The 17,026-nt window shown below is 36.5% G+C and overlaps 1 protein-coding gene across 2 annotated transcripts in view; it reads right to left on the bottom strand.

Moving 5' to 3' along the window:
• Window positions 1–17,026, bottom strand: part of greb1l (GREB1 like retinoic acid receptor coactivator) — a 60,808-nt gene extending 43,782 nt beyond the window's left edge. For both annotated transcript variants that reach the window (XM_055032678.1, XM_055032679.1), the window contains exon 1: window positions 16,924–17,026. The gene's annotated coding sequence lies outside the window, so the exon portion shown is untranslated. The remainder of the gene's footprint in view (window positions 1–16,923) is intronic.

Below are 17,026 nucleotides of genomic sequence, written 5' to 3'. Positions count from 1 at the left end.
TGTTACTTTAGTTACTCCAGTACATAAAATTTGAATTTGATTCTTCTAACTTCTGTTTAAACCTCTTCTTTCAATTCAAACATGCATTTCTTAAAAGTGTGCAATTTGTTTCATACTTTTTAAATGACGTTTTGCTCTGTTTGCACTATCCCATGTTAAAACGCATAGGTTAGGACCTGCATTTTAACATGGGTTAGTGCAAACAGTGAGAAATTATTTTCTTACTTGGATTACTAAAGCACGTAATTTATCAACAAACTAAATTTTTTAAGGACCTGCACAAGTACAGAAATTGTTATTATAAGATTTTTTTTTAAACAAAAGGGTATCTATAAAAACAATTAAATAATATTTTCTTTTTCACTTATCAGAAACTAGGCAATACAGTTAAATCCCAAATTATTCACAACACTGGTAGATTTAAATCTTCAACTAATACCCATTTTATCCAGATGTTTGTTTCTGATAGGGATCGAGATGAACATTTCTCAAAAGACAGTGAAAAAATGATGAATAAGTATATAACAAATGTTGTAAAAACTTACTTTCATTTGTCAGAATTACTTTATCATCCATATGCTCAATAATCAATGCAAACATCTTTGTAGGCATTACAATAATTTAAACCTCTCTTATAACTGCTGACCGGCTTGTTGAATGTTTCCAGTGGTATTGTTGACAATAAATCTTTGCCAATGACCTCCAAGTCTTTGAGGTTGAAAGGTCTAACCCTTACCATTGCCATAATATTCAGTTGCCACCACAGACTCAAAAAAGAAGCACTATGATGAAAGAAAATACTTAGAAGAAAAGATACTTCTTTGAGACATGTGAACATGCTACTACACATTTAGTGTTTTTTTTTCTTTAAAATATATTTGCACATAAATATATTTATGTGGGACAAATTTAAAAATATACCATAGAAAATTCACATTAAACTCTAAAAATATTCAACATTAAGATGCATAATGTGCATTATGCATCATGAAAAATGCCAGTTATAGTTCAACATTCAACTGGGAAATTTGGTTCCGAGTATCTTAAACCAAATGGAAAAAAAAAGAATGAAAGTGAAGGACAAGTGACAGTTTACAATGCTATTCATGATTGTGCAACAAAAGGCCTGCCAGTGAACCCAATCTGCATTTTACAGCGGTACCAGGTTGAACGCCAGTTCACCAAATTTGCAACAACAGGGGAGAGAAACAGTACCCTAATACATTTATGGACTTATTCAGGGAATAATTGAAGTGGACCACAATGGGTTCTACATCATACAGTAAAGCTGTCATTGGAGGTGGTCAAATACCGGTCAATGCTGAAGAATAGGAAAGGTCAAAGAGAGAAGAATAAGTGCTTTTAATATTTTTTTAAGCGGTGTGTTCTTGTATTGGCAAATCATCCACTATTCTGAGTACTAATACAGTAACTATTAAAATACATATAAATCATGCATCCCTTCTTAATTCTTTTCTGCATTATACCTTATTCCTCCTCCACCATCATCACAGATGCTTCTTCCAACATCTGGTCCACACTTAATGGCTCATCCTGAAGCAGATCTTTGATGAGGGTTGACCAGGCCATGTTCCGGCAATAAATACTTGTTTAGACAGCCCTGTTTGTTATGGGAGGTAAAAGGAGAGCCATGGATCACGCTGAAAGGGCCAACACTATCACAACATTTGCTCTTATCAGATGACAAACCGAGCGAAAGGGGATCAGATTCCCAGTTCCAGAAGCTGGGCTGCAATCGTCTCTCTGTCCACATCCAATCCCATGGGATGTGTGATTAATGCAATACTAAGGGAAAATTTTAGAGATGATCATTGCAAAGAAAGTTTTTTAAAAATCCATTATTTCTCTTAAACAAAAGTGACAACCCTCCAGCCATGGAGAGTTTAGTTTAGTCTGATTTTTAACTTTAACTAAATTGTACACATTTGTATGTCTTTTTATCTGTTTTCTTTTTTCAGCTACTCATACGTACATCTTTTAAACTAGATTTTTTTTAAAAATGTGTGATGCTTCCCCACTGACTAAAATCTTTTGATCAAACTGTTATTGCAGTTTGTCTTTGTTTTAAAATGGCATTTATTCCCAGGTGTTGAAACCCCTTCAAAAGTATTTTTCACAAAACATACAAAAATAGAATAAATGCTATTGCTGCCTTTTAATACTTGCAGGCTCAGAAAAACCCCCCAAGAAAACATTCACATCTTCACGAATGAGAAGGACAACAAATAAAACTTTTTCTTTCACAGCTAAAACTGGCATTTTAATGCTAAAGGCCATTTCTTAAACAGTTAAGAATTAAGAAATTCATAAAAAGTAACTTAAACACAATAAGGGCTGTAGGTAGTTATGGCATTTTATATATTTATTTAAAAAAAAGCTATGTTTATGCGCTTCACCATTTTTTGTGCAGAAGCTCATAAAATAAAAGAACCCCAGAGATCACAGATTTAGGGCCCGTATTAATATTAAAGCCGAATAAATATATATCGTGTCTGAGTAATTCTAAAAGTAAATTCTAACGCCAGACAACCCCATACTTTTTCACATTTTATTTTCCAGAGTTCCTAGTCCACCATTAAATATAAATTGCACAAGTTCACTAAGAATTTATAGCAAACATTTCCATAGCAGATGGGTTTTAAATATTTAATCTGCAATAAACAAAAAATTAGAAGGAAGGGTTGAAGAAAATAAGAAAGACTCAAGTTGTGAACGAAAGTATACATGCTACAAAGGAAAGGAAACAAGGAGAGAGGAAACTAAGACAGAAGGACACAAAGACGCACAGATGGAGGACACACGGAATGAAGAGGAAGGAAGATCACAAGGACACAAGAAGGACATGGGGGAGGAGGAAATAAGACTAGAAAGGTACGAATGAAGGATACAAGACTGATGTAGAAGTTAGAGCTCAAGAAAGCAAGGACAGAGATAGCAAAAGAACATAATGAATGAGAAAAGGGTTAGGGTGTAGCACACAGTGAAGGAAATGACAAATAACCTACAGTCATAAAAATACAGGAAGGAAGAAACGAAGGTATGAACCCTGATATATCAACTATCAGGTCAAATTTTAAATGTTCGTCTCAACTGCCTCCACTTCGTTTTAAATGTTTCCCTTCCTTACACATTAACCTAATGTTTGCCACACAGAGCGCTCCTGGAGAGAACATAAGAAAGAGCTTTGTTGTCTTCATCAGGCGTCCAGAGAGAGATCCACTTTACACAATGGAGTTGCTCCTCTCTTTTCCTCCCTGAAAAAGGTCTCAGGCACCTTGAATCCATTTGAGTGACAGCGTGACAAAGAGTCTTAATGTCCCGACGACAAAGCCTCCTCCTCTTTCCCTCCAAACTTCCTTACGGGGCGATCAGCTGTGTCCATCGTGCCCCCTCTTCCTGACCCCCAGGCGGCACTGCTTCATCAGCAGCACCCCTTCCCCCATTGTCTCCCCCTCTGTCTCTCGCCACCCTCCAGATTAATAAGCACAGGGTTGCCCGCGGTGACGGAGCTCACACTTAAATCCCATCAGCCCTCCTTACAGCAGCAACCGGCCTTTTTGTCCTTACGGGACAAAGAAAGCAGAGTCCCCCTTTGTTTGAGACTTGACCCCCACACACAAATCTTGCTGATGAAAAAATGTGACAGTAAAACCTCCTTCATTCAGAAACTTTACCTCCAAAAGATAATTAAAAAAAAAAAAAACGAAAACAAAAAATTGAACGGTGCCATGGTGCCAGGTTCCGGTCCAAAGACTGTAAATCACAGACAGAGTTAATAAATTCAAAACCACTGCAGAATCAGGTAAAAAATATATATATATTTTCCCATTTCAGACAATATTTTAAGAGGGTTATTTTTATCCACAGTAAAAAGACCTTCCTCGAAGGATTCCTGCACAATCAGTTGCTCCAATGGTAATGCTAGGTGCTATGTGACAAACTTTTAATGGATAAATCTTGTTTCATTTGATCTTACTTTAATAATGCTTGTTATAAGACAATTAAAAGCAAAAATAATAAAAAAACAACATTCTATCACTTATCCTTTCACAAAGATACACAAGAAAATTGAGCAATCTCTCAAAAAAAAAAAAAATCAAAAATGGAAACACACTAATCAGACATTTTTCTGGAAACTGCCAAATCAAGGAAACCAAACCTGTGCTCCAGGGCCTACAATAGTGGTAGTTGTTTCGGACATTCTGCTGTGTCCACGTGGAGACGTTTTAGCTTGCGATCCCACAGCTTTGCGCATGTCCACTCGTTTCTAACTTGTCAAAATGTACAACCTGAGTCAAACAGCGGGAGAGATCTGGGAGATTTCTTTGGATTAGCTCAATGTCCTTACAATATATATATATTAACCAATGGGGTCAAAATATGCCCAGCCTACGGCTGGCCCCGTAGTGTGGTGTACTGGGCGTTGCCGCTTAATGGTCAGTCCACTACTTGAAAAAAGTCGCTCATATGCAATATCTCCAAAACGGTTTATAAAAACACGCAGGCTCACGAACAGTGTCCTAATTTCTTTTCACGACTCTGTGTTCCAAATAGGTTTTTCGAAAAACTGAAGTGGGTTACATGACATCCTTTCAAAAGCTGTTTCTCAATTATTAATAGATAGAAGCTTTCCTGTTTGCTTTCTGTTATCAGATTTTCACGTTGCTCTTGTATTTGCTGCAGTACTTGAGCAGCAGCAAGTACTGCCAATGTTAACAGTAGGAACACAGGAGAGAAAACAAGGGAGCAAGAAAGAGAGAGAGAGGGAATGACCTCTGCTGCCACAGAAGAACACCGAGTCCTCGCGGCAGAACGCTGGGTCTTGGTCACCGTAGCCTTGGACAAGCTGCAGCGGCCTATGGGAAAGTCTTCTGCAGCAGGCAGCCCTCTCCCCCGCAGTCCTGGCAGCATCAACACAAACTGACCTTGTGCAGAATCCAGTTTGGGATTGTGTTTGAATGTTTGTAATTCAGTGTGAGCAAGAGCAGGGAGCTTAGGGAATTATATATGTGTGCAAAAGGCAGAAATCTGGCTGGAAGCCTGAGTGTTTCCAGCTGTCGTTGGGGCAAATTCAGACCATTGTCATTAATAACGCTTAATACATGAAACTGGACACAGCCATTAAGATGAAATCACAAATTGTTAAAACCTACAATTGTGAAGAAAAAATTTTTGGGATTTTCTTCTGCTTAAAGTGGACGAACTCAGGAAAGCAAAATCTTATTAATTTACAAATATTTTGCACATATTGCTTAGAAAGATAGCTAGATTACTACATCTTTTAAGACATACGTTTCTGGTATTGGATCAGCACATATTTTGTAAGTGTAAAGTAGCACATAAAATAAACTCTCCCTCCATTGTTTTATGTGAAATGGGTGGCTGGCAGCTTCCCCTGCAGCTGTGAGGATCTAATTTTAGCAGGCTTTTAGATGACTGAGTTCTACAGTTCAGCATGCAAACATTGAGGATGGCTGCTGCTATTGCTTATATTCTGGGTGAGTGAGGGTTTTTTTTATAAGTCTTGTGTACTACTATTGATGTTACCAGAGTAATATCCATGCAATGGTAACTAGTTTGTAGGTCTGTTACTAAAATTTGTTTTTTTGTGTGTCCGTATAATAGATCAACATAAAGTACTCCATAATTGTGAAGGGCATGGAAAATTGGACAAGGTTTTAGATTCACAAAAAACCTGAAAAGTGTTGCATGCATCTGCTTAACTCAATAGTTTGTAGAAGCACCTTTACCTTTGAAACCCGTTCAGGTATGTGTTTATCAGCTTTGCACATCTAGAAACTGGAATGTTTGCCATTCTTCTTTTCAAAATAGCTCAAGCTCATTTAGATTGAATGCAGAGCCAAAAATAACTTGTAAAATCCTCTCAGATATTGTCTGTTACATTTACAACAGGCCTGGACTTACTATTTTTGAAGAGGGGGATGCCCAAAGCATGGTTTTGGATTTACAATAATTTTACTCCCTTCTATTTTGTTTACTTAATGGAAATAATGCATGCTTAGATTACTATTGAGCACTTATGAACACATAAAAATATATAAGCATATATTTTTTGGGGTAAATTGTGTCTCTTTATAAATATTTTGTGTTTTAACAGTACTTAGCTGGATGCATTGGTTTTTTTCTAGAAAATAAGTATTCTCTGAAGCCAAAGTTCTCTGGCAAATTGAAAGATATTTCCCTGTATTTTGCTGCATTCATTTTACCTTGTGCCTTTGTGAGCCTTCCAGGGCCCTGCAGCCATGAAGCGTCTATATTGCATGTTGCCCCCTCCATGCTTCACAGTGGGGATGGTATATTTGTGGTGATAAGTGGTGTTTGGTATCCGGCAGATGACAAATCTAGCTTTATTTCCTAAAAGCTCTACTTTGATCTCAGCAGATAGAATAACTTTCTTCCACCTGACCATGATGTTAGTTTTTTTCAACAGTAGCTTTCTCATCACTAATGTGCTGTAAATCTTTGATTTTGGGGTTTGAATGCGTCCCAGCCATCATCCAAATTTTCAGCTCTCTCCACAGATTTAGGGATCAGATTTATTGCTTCCAGTTAGAAGGAGCATGCTATCAAACTTAGAAGATTAGTTTCAACTTAGATTTACTGGAGGCATTGATAAATTTACGCTTAACTATATTTAGTGCCTTTCATTGCTTCTTTTTGGTGAGAGCTCAAAGAAATTCAAGAATTCATATTCTTTAAAGAATAAAAAAATTCAAATAGCATATAACGTATCCTAATAATATATTATACCTATATTATTAAGTTATGATATAGTATTATGATTAATGTATGGTAATGTAAATCTTGAAATGTTTTGACAGAAATTCAATGAGTAGATTGAGGCAAAACCTTTTGTAACATCTAAAATAATACTTCTGTTCGTTAAAGTAAGTAGTGAATATATCTCATGTGAGCAGAAATTTTCCACGGGTGTTTATTTGGACAGATGACAAAATTTGTGTCACCTTGACCCACAGATATCCGTGTGGAAATGCTAAATCAAGAAGAGGGAATACACTCAACATTCCACTTTCTGTATTAACTGATAAAGTTTTAAGTCACATATTGACTGGATGGTTGTCATTTTTACACAAACATATCTAAGCTTAAGCACCTCTTTAATCATTACTCTGAATTTAATTCAAAACAGACAGTTAAGTGAATGTTTAGAGGCTAAACACAACCAGCAACCTCGAGAAACCTGATTCACTACCATCAAAAAGATGATCATTGGTGCGTAAAGAAAATTGCACGAAGAGAAAAAGAAGACCCTAACAATGAAATTTAACCTAAAAATAACCCCCCCCAGACTTCTCCCCAGACAATTGCGGTTCAATCCTCTCCATGACACAGTACACACTGTTCTCTTTTAGAAGAACAAGAAAGGTGCAGGAAGAAATTTTTGGCTGCAGACTGTGTTCCTGCGGAGTTGGCACCTGTGAGCAGGGGTACACCCAGTGAGAACACAGTGTTCCATAACAGCGCAGTGCAAGGGGGGATTCTCAGACAGATGCTTTCCAGGTTTCAATGGCAAGAATGAGGCTGCTTTATTTATAAGTGCTCTCTGTGAAGCATCGTGAACACTTTGCTCTTCGTGAGCTCATACTGGTGTAATGGAGCCCACAAAAATCTAAAAAAGTAGAATTAAAAAAAAAAAAGAGGACCACTGTAGATATGAACCCAGGCTTCCTGCCTCAGAGTATCTGTAAAGTCATTCCTGTGTCAAAGAGTTCAAATCAGTAAACAGAAGAGACATTCCTCTTCAAACTTGTCATCTCGACATTTGTCTGGAAACACATGCATACCCTTACACCTAATGCTGTTTCTTGAAAAACAATACATGTGCACAGCAGTTCAATTTCTGCCCAATAGCTTATTTTGGCTTTGAGCTTCAGATAAGTAGTGCAGAAACAAAGGGTGGAAGTAAAACTCCTTTTGACTTTGTAAGCTTTGCATTTAGAGCCACACATTGAGACGAGCAAGTAGAGATGGAACAGACTGGGTTCACTTCACTGAGTCAGTCAGTGATCCAGCGGTGACAGATAAAAGCTTGAACTGCAAGTCAGAATCTCAGATAAGAGGACAGGAGGAAGTGCAATCTACTGGGGTCGTGTTCCAACCATACATAAATCCACATAGACACAGACACACAAACACACACACGCACATCCATTATCTCACACAATTTTTATCCGAAGCCTCCCTAGCAACAAAGACCAGAATATTCAGGCCTGTCTATTTAGTTGTTCTCCTACTCTGCATGTCCTACCTTCCTGACAGTCAGCTTTCATCAATCACTAAAAAGCCACACTCTTCTGTTGTGAGAAAGGGACAGAGGGAGGTTTCATCCTTAAAACCCTTAACTCCTTTAGTCTGTAAAAAACCCTGACTCCCTAAGTCTGTGAAACAGGTTATACACAAATAAAATACCTGCAACACTTTCAAATAATGTCAAATCCAAGATGGATTCTGTTAAATGCTCTAACTCCTTTCATATGAACAGTTCAAACTAAATATTTACATAGTCTGTATAAAATAACATACAGTCATATTTGATAAATTTTAATAGATGCTTTCTGGTGAGACTTGTCAGATTAAAAGTACCTTTTGAAATTAGCAACCTTTAAGGAGGAATTAAACCTACGTGACATTAAGCATACATCTCTGCATTAAAATTTATAATGTATACAATCTATATAAGTTACAACAATTCATTGATTATGTTGCATCCATATTACTATGCAAAAAGCTTTGACTACCTTTTAAGATGTGGAATAAGAAGTCAAATATTCAAACAGTAATGACCATTTAGTTTAGCTTTTTCAGTAATTCTCAATAGTGATTCAAAATAAATTATTTGACATGAAGGATAAACAAAGTTTGGTATCTCTTACAAAAAGAATTATTTGCGTATTCTTTCAGAACACAAGATGAAAACTACCAAAGAATAATATGTTTGTATTTAAAATAAAGGATATTTAAATGGAATAAAAGACTTCCTGCAGGTGAAACTAAGACATACAGTAACAGCTGATGGTGGAGGACAGCAAGGAGGAAGACCCTCCCCCCACCAAAGGGATCAATGCACATAAATGGAAAGGGTCACAGACCTTTGACATCTTCTTTAAGCGGGGGTAGGGGCACAGGCTTTTGTCACGTTGGTTTTAATGATCCAATTATCAAGTGTGTCATACAACTTTATATGTCCCCAATAGTTTGATTCACATTTCACCCCACTGCATATCAATTTAGTAATTATATCACAGCCATAGTTTTAAATCTTAAGGACAAAAATACAAAATATTCCTCCATATTTCATATCATTTCTGTTCAGCTGCCTTGTTTAGCTTTTCATCACTCCCACATCTGTTTATCCGATTTCACCCCTTTTTTTCCCCCACCAAAGCCTCCCTTTAGCTGAACTCCAGCCCTTATCTGTGCTTTCACTCCCTTGGATTATTTGATGCATTTCTTAGCACAGATTTAAACACTTAGATAGGCAGGATATGCTTACATTTTATTCATACTTCCACTGAACTCATATCAACAATGAGATCTGGTCCATCCATAAATGAGTGTTTCCAGATGCGCACTCCGTGAGACTAAACTGTTCAAACTACCGCTTTTGACTAACACAGAGTGATTTACAGGCACTGAAGGTTTTCTTTCATTGATTTGGACCCAGACATTTGCAGTGAACACAATGTTCCTGGCTTATTATAAAAGGCTTAATGTTTACAAGAATGCATGTGGAACACATTTAGCTCTGCAAATCAGAGTAGAAAGGCTCTTTTCATTTTAGTGTTTGTTAAATATCAACTGATCTACTACTACCTAAATGAGTTCATTTGATATCCATTCCAGTCTACCTCACACTAAAAGCTGTTACCATAAAAGTATAAAAAGATACTGAAATTTGTAAAGGGGCTATTTGTTTTTATTGCAAGCTGTGTGCAAAACTTCTCACAGACGCAACTTTATTTATTAGCATGCCTGATTTTTGAATATCACATGAAGACTGATAAAAGCTTCTTGACTTCTTTCAGAATAGATAGTTTGGGTCCAAGAATTATTTTACATCCAAACTGAACATGTTTTGTTGCAAGTTATAAAAAATACAGCAGAATTTGCCAGTTTTTTTCAAGCTAGCTACTTTAAGTCAAGCCACTGACAATGTATTAATATTTAATTTATGCAGATAAACAGAATCGTGTCCACAGAAGTTTGTGAAGTACGCTGCGGTTGATGACCTGTGAAAACTTTAACTTTTGCCATGTTTTGAACTTTTATATATTGAATCCAAGGCTACTGTGAGGTTTTTTTTCATTCTGCATCAGGATTTTGACATCTGAATGTATCCTTCTTGTACTTTTGAGACATTGGAAGATATGCTATTTCAGTATAAATAAAACATATTTAAAAAACTGATGTTAAATTTATAGGCTACAAGTGGAATCCAGAAATAAATGAATTGCAAATGTACAAAATAGCAAATGAACAAAATGATCAACTAGCTCCATTATATTTTTCCCACAACATAAAACCATTTCATTGAGATGTTGGAAAAAGTCCTTTGTGTTCAGTAAATTATAGAATCAAGTTGCCTCTACTTATTGTTATCCACTGCTATTCAGTGAGTTAAGCTCAGTCACTGTGCCGCAGTGCTAACTAAGATTATTTGGCTGAAGTTAGGCTCCTACACAATTAGTTTACTACAAGAAAGAAATATTTCTTATAGTACATAAAAATAGACTCCCATGACATGGGGCACAAAAATACTGCAGAGACTCTTCCATTTTTAGTTTATTTACTTAATGAAAAATTCTGACACACAAATACAGTACAGACCAAAAGTTTGGACACAACCTTCTCATTCAATGGGTTTCCTTTATTTTTATGACTATTTATAAGGCAAGAAATCCCACTTGTTAACCTGAGAGGGCACACCTGTGAAGTGAAAACCATTTCAGGTGACTACCTCTTGAAGCTCATCAAGAGAATGCAGAGTGTGTGCAAAGCAGTAATCACAGCAAAAGGCTGCTACTTTGCTACAATAGAAGGCGTATTTTCTGTTGTTTTACACTTTTTTGTTTAGTACATATTTCCACATGTGTTAATTCATAGTTTGATACCTTCAGTGTGAATCTACAATGCCAATAGTCATGACAATAAAGGAAACACATTGAATGAAAAGGTGTGTCCAAACTTTTGGTCTGTACTGTACATTTGGTGTAAAATTGCTACTGTTTTGCAATATTTGCTTAGGACAATTGTTTGCTAATATGGGTGAACAGCTTGCGTATGCATGTTTAAATCACTAGCTGTATTTATTCATCGTTTTACCAGAGCCTTAATGAACTGGACTGGGAGGAAACACATTATGATTCAATACCAATAAGAATCCACCCCTCTTCTTCTTTAGGAAAACTACCAAAGACCTGGAAAATGTAATGATTGGTAACAACCTTGTAATTAGTCATTTTTCAGTTTGAAAACTGCTTGTTTGATTTGTTCCCTTGGTTAGTTTACTGTTGTTTGAGAGTATTGTCTACTAATTTTTGTTATGTAACCTTGGTCTTTGTACATATATTTTCTTGTGTGTTCATTGTTAGGTTAGGTCTGCTATGTTTGTTTTCTTTTGTTTTGTTTGACTAAGTTTCCCTCTTTTTTGTCTAAGTCTTTGTACATTTTTAAATTTTTTGCTTTTCCATGGGTTTTGTAAATGTGTAATGATAAAATTATAGAAAATATGTTTTTTTTTATACATTTCTTCATGTTTCACATGGCTTTATCTAAATAAATAAACAAAATAGATTATCAAATTCTATTTATTCAAGTCAAAAGCCACCCAAGTCATTGTTGCCTCCCTTGTTAAATCATCATTTTTTGGATAATTTTATCTCATCACACCACAGGCTAAAAATAATCCCAGCCACAAAAGCTGAGAGAAACATGAAGAGATATTAAAAAGGCAATGCAAGAAGCTACAATTTAAAAAAATGAACAAGAGATGAGAAATTAAGTAATTAGCATCTAACAGTGTGGGGAGGTTTATAAAGCCATTTCTAAGGTTTAGGACTCTGGAGAATCACAGTGACAGTCATTATCCTCACATGGAGGAAACCTGGGACAGTTCTGAAACTTCCTACGGATACAAAAATTAGAAGACATGGGCGCATCATATGGAGGTCACACAAAAAAACCTCCAAACATCCATACTGGCTTTCGAAGGGATGCTTTGGGGCTTTAGTATGTGCAGTTTTGTACGTAATGATAATGCAATAACAGTTCATTATTCTGTGCAGCTCTAAATAAACCTAACTTAACTGAAAGATTGAGAGATAATGTGTTTTTTTTTTTCATGAAGAATTTTATAAATTCTTGTGGGCATGAAGTTGTTTAATTTTGACCACTAGTTATGGATCAGCATCTGAATAAAATACCTCATCCAGCATTGACGTTTGAAAAGCTATTTTCAGACCACAGGTTTGTGGCAACAGCAGTGAAAAAAGCAAAATCCCAAAAGCACCATCTTAACTCGCAATTTCATAAATTACACCTATTTTAAGGACAACAGCTGCTTTCTATGTTTTGTCAGAAATACAAGAAACAAAAAGCACTGACCTCCCTCTCTCCAGCTGGGATTTTATACCCTCTGCCATCTGCACTTGTGATCAAAAAAGATCATAATCAAAGACAGGTATTTAAAAGAAACAACTCCCTGTACTACTGTGCAATCCCTGTGGTTCTCTTGTAACTTAAATATTACAATTTATCTGTATAGGTGTTTGAAAACAAAGGTTCTGCCTCATAGATCAACATGTAAAAACCCCCCATGTAAATAGAGACATAAACCAGTGTTAAAGACAGCAATGCCAATCAATAGGTTTCTTACGGTACCCAGCAGATTTAAAGGTGAGTTTTCACACTTGGGTATGCCTTTATAAATTACTTTTTTTTCTGAAAAAGCATTTTTTTCAGCATTCTCCTCCAAAAAAGAAAAGTAAAACATGCAGCAAAATCAGAGTCCTTATAAAAGGTAAAATGTATTGGGAGAGAATGAGAGAAAATAAATCAATCTGTAACCGTGGTGACAACTGTCTCATGCACAAATGGATGTGAAATATTATCCATTGTTAAGCTTTTTCAGAAGAGATATGACACATGACAGTTTTGGGACACTTTTTCTGCTTCACAGCTCATAAAAAAACAAGTCAGGTCAAAACTACATGAAGTAAGTAAAGTTGATGAAGTATTGTCACAATGTGGTTAAAAAAAGTTTTCCAAGCAAACTTTGAAAACAGGGTAAGTACTAATAACTTTTCTTTCATGGAAATTTGGGAATCATGTCATGTAATTAAATATGGAAACCAACAATGTATTTGACTTAAAGCCACATAATAAGCAGAATTTGAACTGCACAATGCATCATTTTCAGAGCACATGCATCACTTTTGTTTTGCCATTTTGAAAAAGCTTTAACACAGCAATCCAGCACCAGAGCTGCTGATTTTAAGCACTCCAACAAAGAAACACAAGGACAGAGACGTAAAGGCTTTTCTAAGTGAAAAAACCTGTCCGCTTGCAAGAGTGGTGTCACGGGGCCTTACTTATCTCCTCCCAGATTAAGTCCCAATTGTTGGTCAGGAACAAAGGCAGTCAGTGAGGAAACCAGCCCCCAAAGGGCCAGATGGTCAGCGTCCGGAGCCCCCTCACCACCTGACCCCTCCAGCCTTCGCTCTCTGTGACAGGGCTGCACGTGCTTCTTATCGAGACAGGCCACCCAGCTAATTCACAATGCTCACCAAATAACAATAACACCTGTGTGATTCAGAGCAAATAAAGAATTCTTGCATCTTTATTGATAAACTCTGAGGTATAGAATACCAAAAAAGAAATATACATTTTATATGATATCGAATATTAGTCATTTAAATTACTTATTTACCTAAATATCTTACTTAGATATTTTGATTAGAATTTAACTTGAACTGCTTGTTCAGCAATTAACTTTAATTATTTCTTGAGTGGTCTCCAGGTGTCGGTTGTATCCTACATAAATTAATCAACTAATTAAAAGTTAAGAACTTTCATAAGTTGTAATAGACATAATATGTAAGTTGGATTAAGAATTCAAACTTGTATTGAGTTGTAGCTCATTTAGTGAATCTGCTAAAGCTAAATTCACACATGCTAGCAAGCTAAGCTTCTAATCCCTCAGGCAGTTGTTGCTAGTGAATAGCACATGTCTGCTGAGGTTATCATGGTAAAAGGTTCAAAGGTCACCTTATTGGCTTTTAAAAAGTCTAATTACTATTTTGCTGTTTTATATCTTTCTTTTTCTATTTTATTTTTTGTATTTCCAATTTAGCTGGGAGAACAAACCACTGAAAAATGGTAAGGACAGTGTTAAAAATTAACCATTGATGTCATTTCGATTTTAGTGAAGGAGATTAGCTCAGAAATGCAATGTTTTATAATTATTATATTCCAGCAAAATTAACTACTTTGTTTTGCTAGCATGTCCTGGAGTTTAAACTTAAGATATAGTTTCAGTAAACTACTAGCTATTCTCATCTATTGTGCAGAGTCCAGCTATGCATACAATTAAGGCTAATATGTTCATATCATTTGTTTTCTACATTTTCAAATATATTATATGAATAGCCTCAGCTTCCTCAACATTTCAGCATAAATTTGGCAGAAAGTCTCAAAATAAAAAAAAATGTTTGAACAAGTTGTAATATGTGACGTGTATTACGATGCAATAGTTTGGTTTTTTTTTTAATAAATTTGTCCAAAATTAATAAATTCCCCCCAGGTGAATCCTGACTTTCTCTGACGTAGGCAAATGTGTGAGGCATTTATATCAACCAACGATCACCCTGCATTCTGAAATAGCTCAAAGGATCATGAACCATCAATGGGAAAGTATATAGTGTATAGAGACAGAGTACAACACAAGAAGAACAAAGATTTAGACAGGGTCAACAACCAGATAGAAGAAGAAGAATGAGAATATGGGGAGAAGGAGTTAGGAGCCAAAACAGTGGAAGAGGCAGAAGAGGTGGAGGACATATCCCAGTTTTCATTGCTCCGATACCATCAGGCAATAGTTTGTGAGGCACAACAAGATGCTGATATCGTTCCCCCAACTCTTCATTCCTTAGCCTCTTTTAGAACTTTTTCTTAGTACGGAGATGGAAAGTGCATGATTGCCAGCCACATCCACAGATGACCTTTCTGGCTGCCATGTGTCATAACTTTGCAACAGATACCTGCAGAGGCTAGGTAAGACACTCCAATGAATTGTTTCCACAAGATCGCAAGAGAATATATTTGTTGCAATATACAAGAGAAATTGTGGTGCGACACAAGTAGGAATAGCCTACTGCACTGTAATTCCAACAAAACTGAATTTTTTTTGTTAAAGCTATTGTAGCCTATGTAACTTTTGTAACTTTTACATATTTGTTAAAAGTGTCACTATGTTCTGAAAGTATAACATGACAGAGATTAGTGAAAAAAATTAACTTGTCTGTCTTCTCCCTGTGGTTCTACTCCTATCTGCACAAATGTAGGGGTCCTTGTCAGAAACAACCAATCAGAACCATGAGGAAGGTCTTAGCACTGTCAATCATCCTCATGTGGTGTTTCTCAATGTACTAATGGCAGAGGAACAACTTACTCCTACAGGAAAACTGCTTGTGCACCAGGGCCATGCTAACTAGCCTGCGCATTCATGACATGCTCTGGTGTGGGGAAGACACAACTGAGAGGAAGGGTTTGAACAGTGCCTACACTAGGCTGATTGACAATGCTAAAACCCCACTCTGGCTCTGATTGGTTGTTTCTGACCAAGTGAGATAAGTGTACTGAATATATTCACTGATGTGTCTTGCAGTTGTGATCATTCTATTTGAGTAATATTTAATGTCCAATGTAAATGTATGGAAACGATTGCACCAGTTTCATTGGTTTAATTCTAACAGCTTGTTTTACAAGAGCTTGTGAAACTACATAAACTGACATAGTAGGGTTTTATCAGTCCCCATAAGTAATGGCTCCACGTGGAGTAACAAAGAAATGCAGTTTTCATAAACAAAAATTACGATACCCATTAATTTATGATAACATATTGGAAATAAAAGCTAATAAACCAAATTTATGGAGGGAGACAGAGAGAGAGAGAGAAAAAAAGATTTATAGATGAGTTAGAATTTTCACAAGAGTGACAAAGCTCTATAGACATCTTCTCTGCACCGTCATCTGATAGAATGTTATCTGTGTCTGTTTCAACATAAGCCTTAGGCAACTGCTGTTTTCCGCAGACGTGCACTTAAATTAGTGCTTTGGCTCCAGACCTCGTATACTTGACATGACTTCATCAACAATGAGTCAACACAGGCAAAATCAATACTCTCACAAGATAAATAGATTTCCTCCAGCACTAAAATTGTCATTGCACATGAAAACTAACATTGGCAACTTAAAACGCTTTTAGGCTGCCAGGGGTCGGTTACAAACACAGACTTACAGTCTGACCTAACCACGGCAATAGGCGAGGCTTCCTAAACAAATGAAGAAAAACTGGTTTTTCAAAGCGAAATTGGTGCATCAGAAGGAGCAAGAAAAAAGTTTTCTTATACTTTTAAACGGATTGTGCACGATAACCTCGTTGTTTTTATTAACCTTTTGCAGCCCCTCTTCTCTATCCAATCCTGTAACATTTTCCCGACAAAAATCCACAGATGGAAGAAACTTTGACATACCGCTTGTGCGCGACCACCGACCTGACAGCGTCACTGTCATGCAAACGTGAAATGTACGTGACATTTATCATATACTTTCAGAGCAAAAACAGCCAAGTGAAAGTCTTACCTTCCGGACACTGGAAGCTGTTACGCGGCCATGTCCGTGGAAGGTCGCGTCTGTGAGCGTGAAGTTGCGCCCCTGACTCAAAACGCCACCATCACCATCGATG

The sequence above is a fragment of the Poeciliopsis prolifica genome, unplaced genomic scaffold, assembly GCF_027474105.1.
Source record: "Poeciliopsis prolifica strain line A6 unplaced genomic scaffold, Auburn_PproV2 SCAFFOLD008, whole genome shotgun sequence".
Classification (NCBI taxonomy): Eukaryota; Metazoa; Chordata; class Actinopteri; order Cyprinodontiformes; family Poeciliidae; genus Poeciliopsis; species Poeciliopsis prolifica.
The sequence above is the reverse complement of the archived record's forward strand: the minus strand, read 5'-3'. Positions and strand labels throughout refer to the sequence as shown.